The following is a 19062-nucleotide window of genomic DNA, read 5'->3' on the forward strand; positions in this document are numbered from 1 at the left end:
AGCCTTGCATTCAACTTCCATACCCCACCGCCATACACTTGGTCACCATTCGCACAAAACACGCCTCTCAAACATTCATGGTCCGAAAAAGGTACCTTTTGTTGAGAAAAATCCAAACATACCATATTTTTAGAAAATAACATTAAATCAATTCTGGAATGAATCTCACCACGGTCAGCATGGTATGTCGGCGGTGGTGGCATGCCAAGAACAACAACTGCTGCATCTAAAAAGGAAAAATCACAAATTAAATGGGACAATTTCTTTCCTGTTATGTCACACTTTCCTTCTGTGACACAATTAACGTCCCCAACAAAAAAAGTGGGAGATTTCCCTGGAAGAAAAAAACTTAATTTTTCAAGAAGAGCAAGCCGCTCTTCCTTCCCTGTAGGGCAATATAAATTAATAATTCTGACCCGCCACCCTCTATAACTCAAAAATGCAATTAAACATCGGCCCACCTCCACCACAATATAACTATCAATAGAGATTTCTTTATTCCCAACTAATATCCCCACCCCATCATTTTTATTATGATTAGACCCTGACCAGATATGCTGTCCGTAAGGCCAGTCTTTGTCACAAGGAGCATCCTGAATCCCACACTCCTGAAGGCAAAAAACATCAGCACCTAAATGTTTCAGGTAGTCCAGAACAGTTGTTCTTCTGATTTTAGATCTGATCTGCCTTACATTTAGGGACACTACATCCCAACCAGATTGGCAAGACATTAATTAAAGAAAAGAAATACATGACTCAATGTTGATCACACCATACTCATCCATTATCATCAGACTGGGAAAGCACCCCAAAGGTGTTGATGCTCTCAGGGATGCCAAGGTAAGGAGCATCAGGGGAGAAGACATCCTGCGGGTAAATGCGGTCACTTGCAGGACTGTCGCACCCTCCGCTGGCAGGTGAGTACTCTCGTCTGGGTTTTTTTATTGGCCAGTTCAGGAGTATCATCATCATCAAAAGACCTCCCAGAAGTAAAGTCTCCTTGGCCACCATCCCTGGCCACCTCTTCGTCTGTAGCACCCCAGGACAATGCAGGGGTTCGAGCAAGAGACACATCCATGTCACCCTCACCACATATTTCGGACTGATGAGGGAGGTCCACATCCAACTCGGAGATCTCCATACTTGGCCCAGCAGGGGCTGGAGGGTCCAACAGGGTCTGGGCCTCACCCACCAGATCTTCAACCTCAGGGGGCTCCGTCTCCTCATTGATCTCTGCAGTAGTCACCTGTGGGGTAACAGCAGGGACAGTAGGCTTACCTTTGGTCACTTCGGAGAAGGACCTAGGCTTGACTTTAGCCTTACAATCCCGAATCACATGTCCTTCCTCCCCGCAGGCATCACATACCACCGGGTTGGAACAATCCTTCGCCAGATGACCGTACTTGTTGCACTTTCTACAGTTTGGCAATTGTTTGCAGAAATCCTGGATATGCCCGAACATGTTGCATCTCCTGCAGAACAATGGCGCCTCGGGAAAAAACAGATATCCAGAGTCTCTTCCAATTGTAAAGTTCAGGGGAGGATAGTGAATACCTCCAGGACCATGAGGGTCTATCCCAAACCTCACAAAGTATTTATACTTCCCAGTCCACAGCCCTTCTCCATTTAAGATTTTATGGGAGAATTGCACAAAAATGCAGTGTCTTCTCAGGAATGCAGTGATATCATCCCGGGAGATAAAGGGGTTGTGCATGAATACTACCACCGGGATATCCCCCTTAGAGTAGAGTACAGTGAAGATAAGTCCATCCAGCTGAGGGTGCTCTGAAAGGACTTGAAGAGTTTTGAAAAGGTTTTGGCAAGCCGCCATAGAAGAAAGCACCAAGACGTACCTATGCTCCCTTCTGAACTCCTGCAAACAGATGATCTCCGACTTCTGGATCTTCAGGATTTCATAGAAAATGGCGTTGACCAGGTATGACAACGAGAAATGGTCCTTCTTCTCCTCAGAGACCTCGATACGGAAAGCATTCTTGACCCGGGGATCCCCGGTCCCAGCAAAGCGAAGCTTGACACCCATGGTCGCTTCAGGAATCGCCTTCTCGTTTCCTCCTCACTCTCCCCCTATAGCAGCATCCAGCTTAAGCCACCGAAGTGGCGATGCTGGAAGGCCGAGGGCTAGTACACAAGGAACCTCTTGTCCAAACACTAGGTCTGAGCCAAAAGGCCGAGAAGCGATAACCAGAATTGGTTTCAAACTACGGAGCCACCCAAGGATCCTGAAAAGTCCATTTGTGGAGATGAGCTCCTGGACTCCCGTTAAGAAGACATGTTGTCAACCTCTAGATCCCTTACATGCCTGCACTTTTCGGCTTGCTGCTGCTGCAATCCACGCGTTTTAGATCTGCATAACTCCACCTCTTTAAACACAGCACCTTCACCCCCTGCTGTTCCCACCCGCCTCAACACCGTTGGAAGGGAGGAGAACCAATTAAGGCGGGGGGTGGGGTGGAACGAGCAGCTGTCTACCCTTAGCAGGAGGGCTCCTGATTACATACCTCTCCTGCTGCTGCTGCTGCTGGCTGTCCAGCAGCAGACTGAAGGTGGCTGCTGCTGTGCACAGGTATATAAAGGCTCAGAGCCTATTATGACACGCGCAGCCAGCGTTCCATTGCCACATTCCATCTACTGCAGGCAGGATACCTGGCTGGCTGAATGTCGCTGAGAAGCTCACAGAGACCGCCATAAGCAACAGTTTAACAGAATGCCACAGACTAATCAACCAAACTTTTTGGGTTGGGTTCTCTTTTATAGTCTGCAGGCATTAAATGAAAGAAGTCAGTGTTCCAGCAGAGGGAGACAACGTTTCAGAAAAGGCATTGTAGCAAACCAAAAAAGAAATTTTAAGCGCAGCAGAGTAACCAGCGCACATACCTGTTAGCTCAGGTGAGTTTAAAAGGCTGCTGTTGATAACAAGGGCTTTTGCTAAATAGATGGTGTGTGTGCAACAATATACTGAAAGGTCAATTATATTGTGCAGCTTATCTCACCACCTGTAGTTATTTAGGTGAAAGCTCCAAAATGCTTGCCTAATATGTCTGTTTATCCAAAAGGAAGTAAAAAGGGAGAGCTAGAAAGATAGCATTGCATCACATTACATGGCAATGCAATGCACAGTTGCTGAAGTTGAACCAAAATGAGCTTGTAATCTGGCTTCTGCAACTTTGAACATGAAAAAGCCAATGAGGAGAAGAAAAGCAAAGCCAAAGAGTCCATCCCAAAATCCGACAAACAAGCAAAATGAACAAAAAACATTGAATTCAATTCTTTCTGATTTTAGAAACTGCATTAAAGAAGGGGTGCACCGGTCCTGGAGATACTGCAATACCAGGTCAATGCGTGGAGTGGACAGAGCAAGCTCTTTTTCCATCTCCCTGTTCTAAAAATCCATTTAATATATGGTCCCCAGATAGGGGACGTATCAGATATTAAACTGATAAGAACAGATCAGGTTTCAACATATTTTATTAAGCGCGTAAAAGATGGTTTACAATCAAAAACAACAACACAAACAGTACATTATTAAAACACAGAATTCCACCCATAAAAACCCCATATACGATTAGCATCCCTCCTCCCAATACATTTGACATCCCTCAAGTAATAAATATACATCTGGCTAAAAGCAATTTTAAGACAATCCTTCACAGAAATAGAATCACGTTTAAAAAGTAAAATATTGCGTGCCTTCCAAAGGGCGTCTTTAAAACAGTTAATCATACACCAACATATACAATACTGTTGAGGGGTCGGACATTTAAAAAGGCCATATAAAACATATTCATGGTTAAAATCTCTTAAACCGCAAGTCCATTTTAAAAGAATCCCAACTTTGTGCCAAAGTTCCTGTGCAAATGGGCAATTCCACATAAGGTGCAAGGTGGTTTCGTCATTAACACATGAGTCTCTGGGGCATTTGGCTCTGGCCACCAGGCCTCTCCTGTGTTGAAACTCTCTGGTGGGGAGGCACTGGTGGACCACCATCCATGCGATGTCCTTATGTCCATTTGCTAAGAATTTCCCGAAGACATTCTTCCAAACTTGCTTCGATCTCTCTTCTGAGAAATTTACTATGGGGGTCACATCTTCATTCCTCCTCAGAAAAGATAAAAGCTTCTTGCGGTCTTTAAAAATGTCCATATTAAAATCACCAAGGCTATAAAATCGAACAGTCTTTTCTAAGATTGCTTGGTGTTTGGGGGGGCATAGTAAAACAGGGGAATTCAACGACAACTTAAACCATCTTTTAAAAATCATCCCACAGGTATATTTTAAAAAATAACTTAGCGCACTATTACCATTAAAATGTTTGAAACAAAAGCAGAAATAATTTAAATACAAATAAATATGTAAGTCGGGGACATCCCTTCCGCCGTTCATTTTATTCTTCCTCATTATTTCTCGCCTTAATTTTTCCATTTTGGAGTTCCATAAAAACATAAAGATCATCCTAGTCATTTTTTTAATTAAAACATCAGAGGGGGGGTACACCATAGCTATATACAGTATGAGGGGTAACAACACTGATTTTATAATTAAAATTTTCCCCTCCATTGTTAGGGACCTCAAACCCCAAAATGATATTTTCTTTGACATTTTTTCTATGACATTCTCCCAGCTTTGAGTTCCCACATTCTCCTCGTTAAAAACAACTCCAAGAATTTTTACATTGTCTCGTTTTATAGTGAGCTGCGGGAGTTGGGCGGTGTCCCAGGATCCCAAAGTCAGACATTCAGATTTATTTAAATTAAGTTTAAACCCGGATGCCTGGGAAAAAAATTCAATGCGCAACACCGCCCTCCGGAGGGAAGCAGGGTCCACGCACACAACCGTCACGTCATCCATGTAGCCAAAGACTCTCACATCACTGCCACCTCCGCCAGGAACAGGAACCCCTCTAATCACTTTGTCTTTCCTTATTGAGCTCAGCAGGGGCTCCATGGCGCAGATGAACAGGATGGGCGACAAGGGGCATCCCTGCTTCACTCCGGACTCAAGGGGAACTCCATCTGTTAAAAAGCCATTAAGAGAAATTTGACTAAAACAATTTTTATATAAAATCTTAATACAATTTAAAAGCATATTAGGGATACCCATTCTTTTTAAAACTCTAAAAAGAAATCTATGAGAGACTCTATCGAAAGCTTTTTCAAAATCTAGGGCTAAAAGAGCTACATTTTGACCCCGGTCTCTGGAATACCAAATTACATCCCTTAATACGTTTAAAACCTCTGAAATACTTCTGCCTGGTACACTACAAACCTGCTCAGGCTGGATTAGTTTGGCAATGACATTCCTGAGCCGGTTTGCAACCACCTTAGCAAGTACCTTGTAATCAACGTTTAGGAGAGTTATGGGTCTCCAATTCGCTAGAGCACTGCGATCACCTTTTTTATATATCAAAGACACCACTCCTCTCCTCCACGAAAAAGGCAACTGTTCACAAATAAAAACTTCTTTAAAAAGCATAAAAAGGTCCTCTTTTAAAATGTCCCAAAAAGTAAGATAAAACTCTACAGGTAGTCCATCACACCCAGGTGCTTTGCCCTTAGAGAAACTTTTAAAAACATAAAATAATTCCTCTAAAACAATATCGCGTTCTAAAAACTCCTGGTCTGTAAAATTTAACTTAAAATCGAGATCATTAAGAGCATCAGATAAAAAGGACTCATCTATACACTTTTTACTAAAAAGATGCTTATAAAAGTTAAAAGTAGCATTCAACATTCCCTGCATAGATGTTTCACCCTCTAGATTTGTGATCACTTCTCTTTTATCCATGACTTTTTTGAAGAAGAAGCGAGAGCACTTCTCCCCCTCCTCCAAGTGCTGCACTCTAGAGTTAAAAATAATCTCTTTCCCCTTTGTGTCTATGCAGTTCTGGATTTCAGTTTTTAGGCTAGCAATATCATCTCCCACCTCCACCCCTAGCTCTTTGAATTTAAAAAGTGTTTGTAGCTTGGTGTTAAGATCACTAAAACATCTTTTTTTCTCTCTAGCTTTACGTCTCCCTGCTTTTATAAAAAACATTCTGACTTTTTTTTTCAAATTTTCCCACCAGGTTACCATAGGGGCATCAGAAGGTTTTTGTCGCCGCCAGGCTTGATAGGCTTTACCAAAGTCTTGTCGAATCAGAGGGTCCTCCAGCAGGTAAGTACTTAGACGCCAGAGGCCCCTGTTGACCCTCTGTTCATCCCGGTATTCTAGGTGCACCTCCAAGCCCTTATGGTCAGAAAATATATTTGATGTTAAAACACATTTTACAGGGTTAAAATCATCTGATAGGAAAATAAAATCGATCCTGGAGGACACCCCTCTTCCGGACCACGTATAACCAGGGTCCGTCGGCAGGAGTGACCTCCACGCATCGCATAATTTAAAATCAGTTATAAAATCTTTCAATAGATGACATGACTTATCCAATTTGCGTAAAGGGTCACCCCCCGCTCGTTGTTCACTAGCACAAAGACAATTAAAATCACCCCCTACGATCAGGGGAGATGACCCAGTACAGTACAATGGCAATATCTCAAATAAATTAATTCTCTCTTGCTTATCAGGGGGAGCATAAATATTCATTACACGTAGGGTAAAACCATTAAATTTAAAATGCACTAAAACCACTCTGCCTGGTACTATTTCTGTGACAGCATTTACAGTAATATTTCTCCCACGACAGAGGAAGCCCACCCCCGCTGACTTGTTGTCATTGGAGCCAGACCAGATGGAGGGCCCCAGTCTCCAATCTGTCTTGATGTCATTATAATTTAGTGCATGTTGTATCCCGCATTCCTGTAATAAACAAATGTCAAAGTCAGCGGTTTCTAAATACTTGAATAGAGCAGCCCTACGAACTGGGCTCTTTAATGACCTCACATTCAGTGAGACAAGTCTTAATGTCGGCATTCATAGGTCAGGGTGGTGGATCTTCCATGAGGACACCTGACTCAAAGCCCTGTATGTCAAATTGCTCCAGGACATCCGGGCTAGAGGACCCAAACGACTCGATATTCTGTGAGCCGGCGGTTGCCCCCTCGTAGGTCACGGTTCCCAGCCACATTCCAGGAGACGCTGGGGCTTCGACATTCCGTCTCTTTTTCGGGGCAGACTCCACTAGGTCACTGGTGCAGTCCTCCTCTTCCTCCACCTCCTCCAGGGGGAGAGACTGGTCCATCAGGATAAGATCACCAACACCGATTCCCTGATGTTCGCCACCTAGAAGCAAAGCCCCCTCATCTGGCTGGCTAATCGCCCTGGAAGATCCTGAGGCCATCGCTGCGTGGTCCCCTGTAGCCAACCGCACAGGGGCACCACCCTCCAGCCCAACAGGATCGGTATCGGGAACCATCGACACGGAGGATACCCTCCCAGAAGGAGGACCCCTCCGCTCCGGTCCATGCGAGGAACGCCCATCGTTAAGGGACTTCGATGCAGGGGCCGCCCCAGAGGGGCCTCCGGCTCCCTGCTCCATCCCAGCCTTCTCGCCCTTCGAACCGCCCTCCGACGCCGGCCCGCCAGTGAAGACCGGCGGGCGCATCGGCTCAGTTGCAGAAGATGCAGCTTCTGCGTAGGTCCTGGTCCTCGTCCTGTTGGGGCATCCTCGGAACATGTGCCCCGCCTCACCACAAAGATTGCATTTCCTCCCAGCGGGACAGTCCTTCATTAAATGTCCGTAACAGCTGCAATTATTGCAGCGGTCTACTTTCCTGCCCGTGCAGGACGTTTGGGTATGACCCATTTGTCCACAGTTCCTGCAATATACCGGCATTCCAGGGTAAAATAAGTAGCCTCTGCTCTTACCAATCACAAATGTTGAGGGAGGGTGTAGCATTCCTCCCACTCCGCTTGGGTCCCTCTTTAGACGGGCCATGTACCTCCTCTTGCCGCACCAGAAGCCTACCGCGTTCTTCACAGTGCCCAGGTATCTCAGATCGTTACAATAACGGATAAGGTAGGTCGAGATGTCTGCAGCTTCCACAAAGGGGTTCGGGAAATGCACCACGATAGGGATCTCGTCATAGGCATACAAGAGACAAAAGGTTAGTCCATCCAATTCATCCAAGTAGTTTTTCTCATTTACCTTTTGTACGAGTTGGTGACAGCATCCCTGGCTCTTGAAGGTGATGGTGTAAGTCCCCTTGTACTCATTGTCCTGGAAGCAGAATATGTCTTCCCGCCGAAACTCCAGAACTCCAAGCAGAATCCTATGGCAGATGTAATCCAAATTCTTCTCCGTCCTCGATCCTGCTCCAACTTCAATCCTCACGGTGTTCCGCATCCGGGCATCACCCGATGAATATGTGAGCGTTGCCGGCATCCTTCACTCAGGAACGTACCGACTCTTCTCTCTGAAAGGCGCAAGCCTTCATGGGATCCCTTCCCGTTGCTCCCGGACTAATCCTTCCTCCCAATAGCAGCAGGGGGGTTAAGTCCCTCCGAAAAGGAACGATCCCCCCAGGCCGAGAGAAAGGGTACCAAGAGCACCTCACAGGCAAGACCAAAAGGTAAACCTGATAGATCGTGCCAAAAGGCCGAGAAGCGATAACCAGAATTGGTTTCAAACTACGGAGCCACCCAAGGATCCTGAAAAGTCCATTTGTGGAGATGAGCTCCTGGACTCCCGTTAAGAAGACATGTTGTCAACCTCTAGATCCCTTACATGCCTGCACTTTTCGGCTTGTTGCTGCTGCAATCCACGCGTTTTAGATCTGCATAACTCCACCTCTTTAAACACAGCACCTTCACCCCCTGCTGTTCCCACCCGCCTCAACACCGTTGGAAGGGAGGAGAACCAATTAAGGCGGGGGGTGGGGTGGAACGAGCAGCTGTCTACCCTTAGCAGGAGGGCTCCTGATTACATACCTCTCCTGCTGCTGCTGCTGCTGGCTGTCCAGCAGCAGACTGAAGGTGGCTGCTGCTGTGCACAGGTATATAAAGGCTCAGAGCCTATTATGACACGCGCAGCCAGCGTTCCATTGCCACATTCCATCTACTGCAGGCAGGATACCTGGCTGGCTGAATGTCGCTGAGAAGCTCACAGAGACCGCCATAAGCAACAGTTTAACAGAATGCCACAGACTAATCAACCAAACTTTTTGGGTTGGGTTCTCTTTTATAGTCTGCAGGCATTAAATGAAAGAAGTCAGTGTTCCAGCAGAGGGAGACAACGTTTCAGAAAAGGCATTGTAGCAAACCAAAAAAGAAATTTTAAGCGCAGCAGAGTAACCAGCGCACATACCTGTTAGCTCAGGTGAGTTTAAAAGGCTGCTGTTGATAACAAGGGCATTTGCTAAATAGATGGTGTGTGTGCAACAATATACTGAAAGGTCAATTATATTGTGCAGCTTATCTCACCACCTGTAGTTATTTAGGTGAAAGCTCCAAAATGCTTGCCTAATATGTCTGTTTATCCAAAAGGAAGTAAAAAGGGAGAGCTAGAAAGATAGCATTGCATCACATTACATGGCAATGCAATGCACAGTTGCTGAAGTTGAACCAAAATGAGCTTGTAATCTGGCTTCTGCAACTTTGAACATGAAAAATCCAATGAGGAGAAGAAAAGCAAAGCCAAAGAGTCCATCCCAAAATCCGACAAACAAGCAAAATGAACAAAAAACATTGAATTCAATTCTTTCTGATTTTAGAAACTGCATTAAAGAAGGGGTGCACCGGTCCTGGAGATACTGCAATACCAGGTCAATGCGTGGAGTGGACAGAGCAAGCTCTTTTTCCATCTCCCTGTTCTAAAAATCCATTTAATATATGGTCCCCAGATAGGGGACGTATCAGATATTAAACTGATAAGAACAGATACTACACTTGATCTTAGCCAAAAGGCCGAGAAGCGATAACCAGAATTGGTTTCAAACTACGGAGCCACCCAAGGATCCTGAAAAGTCCATTTGTGGAGATGAGCTCCTGGACTCCCGTTAAGAAGACATGTTGTCAACCTCTAGATCCCTTACATGCCTGCACTTTTCGGCTTGCTGCTGCTGCAATCCACGCGTTTTAGATCTGCATAACTCCACCTCTTTAAACACAGCACCTTCACCCCCTGCTGTTCCCACCCGCCTCAACACCGTTGGAAGGGAGGAGAACCAATTAAGGCGGGGGGTGGGGTGGAACGAGCAGCTGTCTACCCTTAGCAGGAGGGCTCCTGATTACATACCTCTCCTGCTGCTGCTGCTGCTGGCTGTCCAGCAGCAGACTGAAGGTGGCTGCTGCTGTGCACAGGTATATAAAGGCTCAGAGCCTATTATGACACGCGCAGCCAGCGTTCCATTGCCACATTCCATCTACTGCAGGCAGGATACCTGGCTGGCTGAATGTCGCTGAGAAGCTCACAGAGACCGCCATAAGCAACAGTTTAACAGAATGCCACAGACTAATCAACCAAACTTTTTGGGTTGGGTTCTCTTTTATAGTCTGCAGGCATTAAATGAAAGAAGTCAGTGTTCCAGCAGAGGGAGACAACGTTTCAGAAAAGGCATTGTAGCAAACCAAAAAAGAAATTTTAAGCGCAGCAGAGTAACCAGCGCACATACCTGTTAGCTCAGGTGAGTTTAAAAGGCTGCTGTTGATAACAAGGGCATTTGCTAAATAGATGGTGTGTGTGCAACAATATACTGAAAGGTCAATTATATTGTGCAGCTTATCTCACCACCTGTAGTTATTTAGGTGAAAGCTCCAAAATGCTTGCCTAATATGTCTGTTTATCCAAAAGGAAGTAAAAAGGGAGAGCTAGAAAGATAGCATTGCATCACATTACATGGCAATGCAATGCACAGTTGCTGAAGTTGAACCAAAATGAGCTTGTAATCTGGCTTCTGCAACTTTGAACATGAAAAATCCAATGAGGAGAAGAAAAGCAAAGCCAAAGAGTCCATCCCAAAATCCGACAAACAAGCAAAATGAACAAAAAACATTGAATTCAATTCTTTCTGATTTTAGAAACTGCATTAAAGAAGGGGTGCACCGGTCCTGGAGATACTGCAATACCAGGTCAATGCGTGGAGTGGACAGAGCAAGCTCTTTTTCCATCTCCCTGTTCTAAAAATCCATTTAATATATGGTCCCCAGATAGGGGACGTATCAGATATTAAACTGATAAGAACAGATACTACACTTGATCTTAGCCAAAAGGCCGAGAAGCGATAACCAGAATTGGTTTCAAACTACGGAGCCACCCAAGGATCCTGAAAAGTCCATTTGTGGAGATGAGCTCCTGGACTCCCGTTAAGAAGACATGTTGTCAACCTCTAGATCCCTTACATGCCTGCACTTTTCGGCTTGCTGCTGCTGCAATCCACGCGTTTTAGATCTGCATAACTCCACCTCTTTAAACACAGCACCTTCACCCCCTGCTGTTCCCACCCGCCTCAACACCGTTGGAAGGGAGGAGAACCAATTAAGGCGGGGGGTGGGGTGGAACGAGCAGCTGTCTACCCTTAGCAGGAGGGCTCCTGATTACATACCTCTCCTGCTGCTGCTGCTGCTGGCTGTCCAGCAGCAGACTGAAGGTGGCTGCTGCTGTGCACAGGTATATAAAGGCTCAGAGCCTATTATGACACGCGCAGCCAGCGTTCCATTGCCACATTCCATCTACTGCAGGCAGGATACCTGGCTGGCTGAATGTCGCTGAGAAGCTCACAGAGACCGCCATAAGCAACAGTTTAACAGAATGCCACAGACTAATCAACCAAACTTTTTGGGTTGGGTTCTCTTTTATAGTCTGCAGGCATTAAATGAAAGAAGTCAGTGTTCCAGCAGAGGGAGACAACGTTTCAGAAAAGGCATTGTAGCAAACCAAAAAAGAAATTTTAAGCGCAGCAGAGTAACCAGCGCACATACCTGTTAGCTCAGGTGAGTTTAAAAGGCTGCTGTTGATAACAAGGGCATTTGCTAAATAGATGGTGTGTGTGCAACAATATACTGAAAGGTCAATTATATTGTGCAGCTTATCTCACCACCTGTAGTTATTTAGGTGAAAGCTCCAAAATGCTTGCCTAATATGTCTGTTTATCCAAAAGGAAGTAAAAAGGGAGAGCTAGAAAGATAGCATTGCATCACATTACATGGCAATGCAATGCACAGTTGCTGAAGTTGAACCAAAATGAGCTTGTAATCTGGCTTCTGCAACTTTGAACATGAAAAATCCAATGAGGAGAAGAAAAGCAAAGCCAAAGAGTCCATCCCAAAATCCGACAAACAAGCAAAATGAACAAAAAACATTGAATTCAATTCTTTCTGATTTTAGAAACTGCATTAAAGAAGGGGTGCACCGGTCCTGGAGATACTGCAATACCAGGTCAATGCGTGGAGTGGACAGAGCAAGCTCTTTTTCCATCTCCCTGTTCTAAAAATCCATTTAATATATGGTCCCCAGATAGGGGACGTATCAGATATTAAACTGATAAGAACAGATACTACACTTGATCTTAGCCAAAAGGCCGAGAAGCGATAACCAGAATTGGTTTCAAACTACGGAGCCACCCAAGGATCCTGAAAAGTCCATTTGTGGAGATGAGCTCCTGGACTCCCGTTAAGAAGACATGTTGTCAACCTCTAGATCCCTTACATGCCTGCACTTTTCGGCTTGCTGCTGCTGCAATCCACGCGTTTTAGATCTGCATAACTCCACCTCTTTAAACACAGCACCTTCACCCCCTGCTGTTCCCACCCGCCTCAACACCGTTGGAAGGGAGGAGAACCAATTAAGGCGGGGGGTGGGGTGGAACGAGCAGCTGTCTACCCTTAGCAGGAGGGCTCCTGATTACATACCTCTCCTGCTGCTGCTGCTAGCTGTCCAGCAGCAGACTGAAGGTGGCTGCTGCTGTGCACAGGTATATAAAGGCTCAGAGTCTATTATGACACGCGCAGCCAGCGTTCCATTGCCACATTCCATCTACTGCAGGCAGGATACCTGGCTGGCTGAATGTCGCTGAGAAGCTTACAGAGACCGCCATAAGCAACAGTTTAACAGAATGCCATAGACTAATCAACCAAACTTTTTGGGTTGGGTTCTCTTTTATAGTCTGCAGGCATTAAATGAAAGAAGTCAGTGTTCCAGCAGAGGGAGACAACGTTTCAGAAAAGGCATTGTAGCAAACCAAAAAAGAAATTTTAAGCGCAGCAGAGTAACCAGCGCACATACCTGTTAGCTCAGGTGAGTTTAAAAGGCTGCTGTTGATAACAAGGGCATTTGCTAAATAGATGGTGTGTGTGCAACAATATACTGAAAGGTCAATTATATTGTGCAGCTTATCTCACCACCTGTAGTTATTTAGGTGAAAGCTCCAAAATGCTTGCCTAATATGTCTGTTTATCCAAAAGGAAGTAAAAAGGGAGAGCTAGAAAGATAGCATTGCATCACATTACATGGCAATGCAATGCACAGTTGCTGAAGTTGAACCAAAATGAGCTTGTAATCTGGCTTCTGCAACTTTGAACATGAAAAATCCAATGAGGAGAAGAAAAGCAAAGCCAAAGAGTCCATCCCAAAATCCGACAAACAAGCAAAATGAACAAAAAACATTGAATTCAATTCTTTCTGATTTTAGAAACTGCATTAAAGAAGGGGTGCACCGGTCCTGGAGATACTGCAATACCAGGTCAATGCGTGGAGTGGACAGAGCAAGCTCTTTTTCCATCTCCCTGTTCTAAAAATCCATTTAATATATGGTCCCCAGATAGGGGACGTATCAGATATTAAACTGATAAGAACAGATACTACACTTGATCTTAGCCAAAAGGCCGAGAAGCGATAACCAGAATTGGTTTCAAACTACGGAGCCACCCAAGGATCCTGAAAAGTCCATTTGTGGAGATGAGCTCCTGGACTCCCGTTAAGAAGACATGTTGTCAACCTCTAGATCCCTTACATGCCTGCACTTTTCGGCTTGCTGCTGCTGCAATCCACGCGTTTTAGATCTGCATAACTCCACCTCTTTAAACACAGCACCTTCACCCCCTGCTGTTCCCACCCGCCTCAACACCGTTGGAAGGGAGGAGAACCAATTAAGGCGGGGGGTGGGGTGGAACGAGCAGCTGTCTACCCTTAGCAGGAGGGCTCCTGATTACATACCTCTCCTGCTGCTGCTGCTGCTGGCTGTCCAGCAGCAGACTGAAGGTGGCTGCTGCTGTGCACAGGTATATAAAGGCTCAGAGCCTATTATGACACGCGCAGCCAGCGTTCCATTGCCACATTCCATCTACTGCAGGCAGGATACCTGGCTGGCTGAATGTCGCTGAGAAGCTTACAGAGACCGCCATAAGCAACAGTTTAACAGAATGCCACAGACTAATCAACCAAACTTTTTGGGTTGGGTTCTCTTTTATAGTCTGCAGGCATTAAATGAAAGAAGTCAGTGTTCCAGCAGAGGGAGACAACGTTTCAGAAAAGGCATTGTAGCAAACCAAAAAAGAAATTTTAAGCGCAGCAGAGTAACCAGCGCACATACCTGTTAGCTCAGGTGAGTTTAAAAGGCTGCTGTTGATAACAAGGGCATTTGCTAAATAGATGGTGTGTGTGCAACAATATACTGAAAGGTCAATTATATTGTGCAGCTTATCTCACCACCTGTAGTTATTTAGGTGAAAGCTCCAAAATGCTTGCCTAATATGTCTGTTTATCCAAAAGGAAGTAAAAAGGGAGAGCTAGAAAGATAGCATTGCATCACATTACATGGCAATGCAATGCACAGTTGCTGAAGTTGAACCAAAATGAGCTTGTAATCTGGCTTCTGCAACTTTGAACATGAAAAATCCAATGAGGAGAAGAAAAGCAAAGCCAAAGAGTCCATCCCAAAATCCGACAAACAAGCAAAATGAACAAAAAACATTGAATTCAATTCTTTCTGATTTTAGAAACTGCATTAAAGAAGGGGTGCACCGGTCCTGGAGATACTGCAATACCAGGTCAATGCGTGGAGTGGACAGAGCAAGCTCTTTTTCCATCTCCCTGTTCTAAAAATCCATTTAATATATGGTCCCCAGATAGGGGACGTATCAGATATTAAACTGATAAGAACAGATACTACACTTGATCTTAGCCAAAAGGCCGAGAAGCGATAACCAGAATTGGTTTCAAACTACGGAGCCACCCAAGGATCCTGAAAAGTCCATTTGTGGAGATGAGCTCCTGGACTCCCGTTAAGAAGACATGTTGTCAACCTCTAGATCCCTTACATGCCTGCACTTTTCGGCTTGCTGCTGCTGCATCCACGCGTTTTAGATCTGCATAACTCCACCTCTTTAAACACAGCACCTTCACCCCCTGCTGTTCCCACCCGCCTCAACACCGTTGGAAGGGAGGAGAACCAATTAAGGCGGGGGGTGGGGTGGAACGAGCAGCTGTCTACCCTTAGCAGGAGGGCTCCTGATTACATACCTCTCCTGCTGCTGCTGCTGCTGGCTGTCCAGCAGCAGACTGAAGGTGGCTGCTGCTGTGCACAGGTATATAAAGGCTCAGAGCCTATTATGACACGCGCAGCCAGCGTTCCATTGCCACATTCCATCTACTGCAGGCAGGATACCTGGCTGGCTGAATGTCGCTGAGAAGCTCACAGAGACCGCCATAAGCAACAGTTTAACAGAATGCCACAGACTAATCAACCAAACTTTTTGGGTTGGGTTCTCTTTTATAGTCTGCAGGCATTAAATGAAAGAAGTCAGTGTTCCAGCAGAGGGAGACAACGTTTCAGAAAAGGCATTGTAGCAAACCAAAAAAGAAATTTTAAGCGCAGCAGAGTAACCAGCGCACATACCTGTTAGCTCAGGTGAGTTTAAAAGGCTGCTGTTGATAACAAGGGCATTTGCTAAATAGATGGTGTGTGTGCAACAATATACTGAAAGGTCAATTATATTGTGCAGCTTATCTCACCACCTGTAGTTATTTAGGTGAAAGCTCCAAAATGCTTGCCTAATATGTCTGTTTATCCAAAAGGAAGTAAAAAGGGAGAGCTAGAAAGATAGCATTGCATCACATTACATGGCAATGCAATGCACAGTTGCTGAAGTTGAACCAAAATGAGCTTGTAATCTGGCTTCTGCAACTTTGAACATGAAAAATCCAATGAGGAGAAGAAAAGCAAAGCCAAAGAGTCCATCCCAAAATCCGACAAACAAGCAAAATGAACAAAAAACATTGAATTCAATTCTTTCTGATTTTAGAAACTGCATTAAAGAAGGGCCTGTGGAACCTCTCTGTAAGCAAATAGCAGGTGTGGGAGGTAACACTCCCAGTCGCGACCCTGGGTTTCAACCAGCATTTTTAACATCTGTTTGAGGGTACCGTTGAATCGCTCACACAAACCATTGGTCTGTGGGTGATACGCGCTCGATACCAAATGCTGCTCCTGCATTTTCTTACATAGGGCCTCCATTAAGTGTGACATGAACTGGGTCCCCTGGTTTGTAAGCATCTCCCTGGGAAATCCTACTCGCGAAAAGATGGCCAAAAGGGCATCCGCCACCTTATCCACCCTAATTGAGGACAGGGCTACTGCCTCCGGATACCGGGTAGCATAGTCTACCACGGTAAGGATGAAACATTTTCCAGAGCTGCTGGGTATGGCCAGTGGTCCCACAATGTCCACAGCAATCCTCTGGAAAGGCTCCTCTATCACTGGCAAGGAGATCAGGGGGGCTTTGGGGGCCGGCCCTGACTTTCCCACTCTTTGACATGTGGTACAGGAGCGACAGTAGTTCACCACATCTGTCCTCATTTTGGGCCAATAAAAGTGATGAGACAGCCGGGCCTTGGTTTTGCTGACCCCCAAGTGTCCAGCGAGTAGAATTTCATGGGCGATCCGCAACAACTCATCCCTGAATTGGTAGGGGACGACCAGGTGTCTTTCCCTCAGCCACTCCTGTTGGGGTGTACAGGGAACTGTCTACCGGTACAACCTCCCTTGGTCCCAGAATACCCTCTCCTTATCCGACTCGGAGGTGGGTTCCTCAGCGAGGCTCCTTAACGTCTCCAGGCTAGCATCTGAGTGCAGAGCTGCCTGAAACTCCTGGCTGGAGGAAACCAGAAATGAGGTTAAGGCCACATCCTCACTGGGACCCTCTGGGACCGGCCCTGGGTCCATACATGATCCTGTTATTCCTCTGCTCGAGAAGGGTCCAGAAGGCAGGGCGTTACTTGCATTCTGGGCACTCTGACTGCAGGTAACAGCGGCTATATAGGCCGTCTCCCCGGGGAATAACACCGTCTCATTAGCCTGCGAGGCCATGAGAACTACTTCTCCATCATCCTCCATTACCTCAGGCACAGTGCTACGTATGGGGCAGCGACTATCAGCCAGGTCACCTTCTGTTGTGACTAGTGTTGAGCCACCCCCGTAGTGTTCGAGTTCGGTTCGGTTCGTCGAACACCCGTGTGTTCGCCGAACTGTTCGTCGAACTGTTCGTCGAACACCTTCGAACACCGTTAAAACCAATGGCAGGCAAACAAAAACACATAGAAACACATAGAAAACACCTTCAAAGGTGTCCAAAAGCTGACAAACTGCTCAGAAGACACAACTAACACATGGAAAAGTGACAAGTACATATAGTCATGCGAAAAGAAAAGAGGTGGAGGAGTAAAAGGAGGGGGAGACACAGATATAGGCATGTCATGCCCTTCTAAAATCCAAAAAGTGAGAAGCCGAGACGGCCAGTCCGCTCCTGCCCGTGCCACCTCCGTGTCGCCGGGTTTGTGCCAGAGCCGCGGTGAACCCTGACGGCCAGCCCCCCTCTCCCAATACTGGTGCCTGTCCGCTGGTGGGTCGAGAGAGCCCCCCTGTGGTGGAGGCAGCTCTAAGCTTTTTAATTTAAATTGTCCCTCTAATTTGAATGAATACACTTTAAATCCATTTACAAGGATCTATTGGAGGGCAAGTCTCATGCCAGCAGCCGCGTAATTCCAGCTCCAGTAGCGTCCACTAAAGCTGCTGCAGTTAAAAAGCTTTTATAAGGATCGAGCTCGGCTGTCCACCGCAAGGCATCCTAGTGCCAGTCCCAGCCCCTATGCCTTGGGGTGCCTCCTGATGCTCTTCACTGAGTATCCCGTGGTCCCAAAGCATTTCCTTTGAAAAAATTAAGTGTCCAAACTACAGGTGGTGTAGCTTGCTTAACAGCCGGGATAATCCGCTGACTAGCAGACACTGCTACTAGGCACAAAGTATTTCCTGGGCTAGATGCAGTTAAAAATTTGTAAGTAGATACTCTCGTTGGATGCTGAGAAAGCATTCCATAGAGTCTCCTGGCACGCCATATATGATTCTCTTAAAAAGCTTGGGGTAGGGGTCTAGGGGACCCTTTTATAGCCAAAATCACGGCCCTGTATCACAATACGTCACCTAGGCTGAAGATAAATGGAACTGTAGCACCGAGGGCTCGGTTGCTACAGACGTATTGCACCTCACCCAGAGGTGTGATATCTCACTCTCAGATAAGGATGGAGTGTGGATCAGGACCCGACACCTGCATGCATTACACCACATTGCCGTGGGGCAGGGCGACCAATATGCCCCTGAGATGGGCACGACAGTCCCTGTCCCTGGCTGGAGTGGGGGGAGGGAACACTGAGGAAGGGGAACCCTGCAGTGCAGGAGCAGGGAGGAAGCAGTTCCTGGGTGCATTGAGAAGGGAGTATAAAAGGTGGGCACCATCTTAGTTCAGTGCAGAGAAGTCTGAGCAGAAGTGGCAGGGAGCAGGGGCTCTGCATGAGCTCTGCTCCGGAGGCGGGCCTAGTAACAGAGGCCCAGGCCTGCAAGAGGGAGAAGGAAGGAAGAGGAGCGGAGAAGGCTCCAGGAACGAGGAATGAAGGGATCCCAGGGGTGCGGACGGGCGAGTCGCCACCGCACGCCCGAATCCACCTGCGTGGAGGGGTCAGGCCAAAGGGGGAGACCGGTCCCCGAACTAGTGGAGGCAGGAAAGACCCTCAGCTAGAAACCGGAGGCTCTGACATTTTATGTGGCGCAGCCCCTTGCTCCACCCGCTAGGAAGGCACCACATAGGGTCAGGGAAACTGGCGCCAAGTTTACCAAGAGGAGG

At 46.4% G+C, this 19062-nt stretch overlaps 6 non-coding genes across 6 annotated transcripts; all 6 read right to left on the reverse strand.

Annotated features, from left to right (window-relative positions):
• Positions 1–3315: 3315 nt before the first annotated feature.
• Positions 3316–3505, reverse strand: LOC141213163 (U2 spliceosomal RNA). The gene has a single exon (XR_012282732.1). It is a non-coding gene; the product is annotated as a U2 spliceosomal RNA (small nuclear RNA).
• Positions 3506–9679: 6174 nt separating this feature from the next.
• LOC141212975 (U2 spliceosomal RNA) lies at positions 9680–9870 on the reverse strand. Its single transcript, XR_012282556.1, has one exon. It is a non-coding gene; the product is annotated as a U2 spliceosomal RNA (small nuclear RNA).
• A 1115-nt stretch (positions 9871–10985) lies between these two features.
• LOC141212976 (U2 spliceosomal RNA) lies at positions 10986–11176 on the reverse strand. Its single transcript, XR_012282557.1, has one exon. It is a non-coding gene; the product is annotated as a U2 spliceosomal RNA (small nuclear RNA).
• A 1115-nt stretch (positions 11177–12291) lies between these two features.
• On the reverse strand, positions 12292–12482 carry LOC141212978 (U2 spliceosomal RNA). The gene has a single exon (XR_012282559.1). It is a non-coding gene; the product is annotated as a U2 spliceosomal RNA (small nuclear RNA).
• A 1112-nt stretch (positions 12483–13594) lies between these two features.
• On the reverse strand, positions 13595–13785 carry LOC141212979 (U2 spliceosomal RNA). Its single transcript, XR_012282560.1, has one exon. It is a non-coding gene; the product is annotated as a U2 spliceosomal RNA (small nuclear RNA).
• A 1115-nt stretch (positions 13786–14900) lies between these two features.
• Positions 14901–15091, reverse strand: LOC141212980 (U2 spliceosomal RNA). Its single transcript, XR_012282561.1, has one exon. It is a non-coding gene; the product is annotated as a U2 spliceosomal RNA (small nuclear RNA).
• Positions 15092–19062: the final 3971 nt, after the last annotated feature.

This window comes from Phyllobates terribilis, unplaced genomic scaffold (assembly GCF_046119375.1).
Source record: "Phyllobates terribilis strain yellow unplaced genomic scaffold, ASM4611937v1 Scaffold_187__1_contigs__length_3656778, whole genome shotgun sequence".
Classification (NCBI taxonomy): Eukaryota; Metazoa; Chordata; class Amphibia; order Anura; family Dendrobatidae; genus Phyllobates; species Phyllobates terribilis.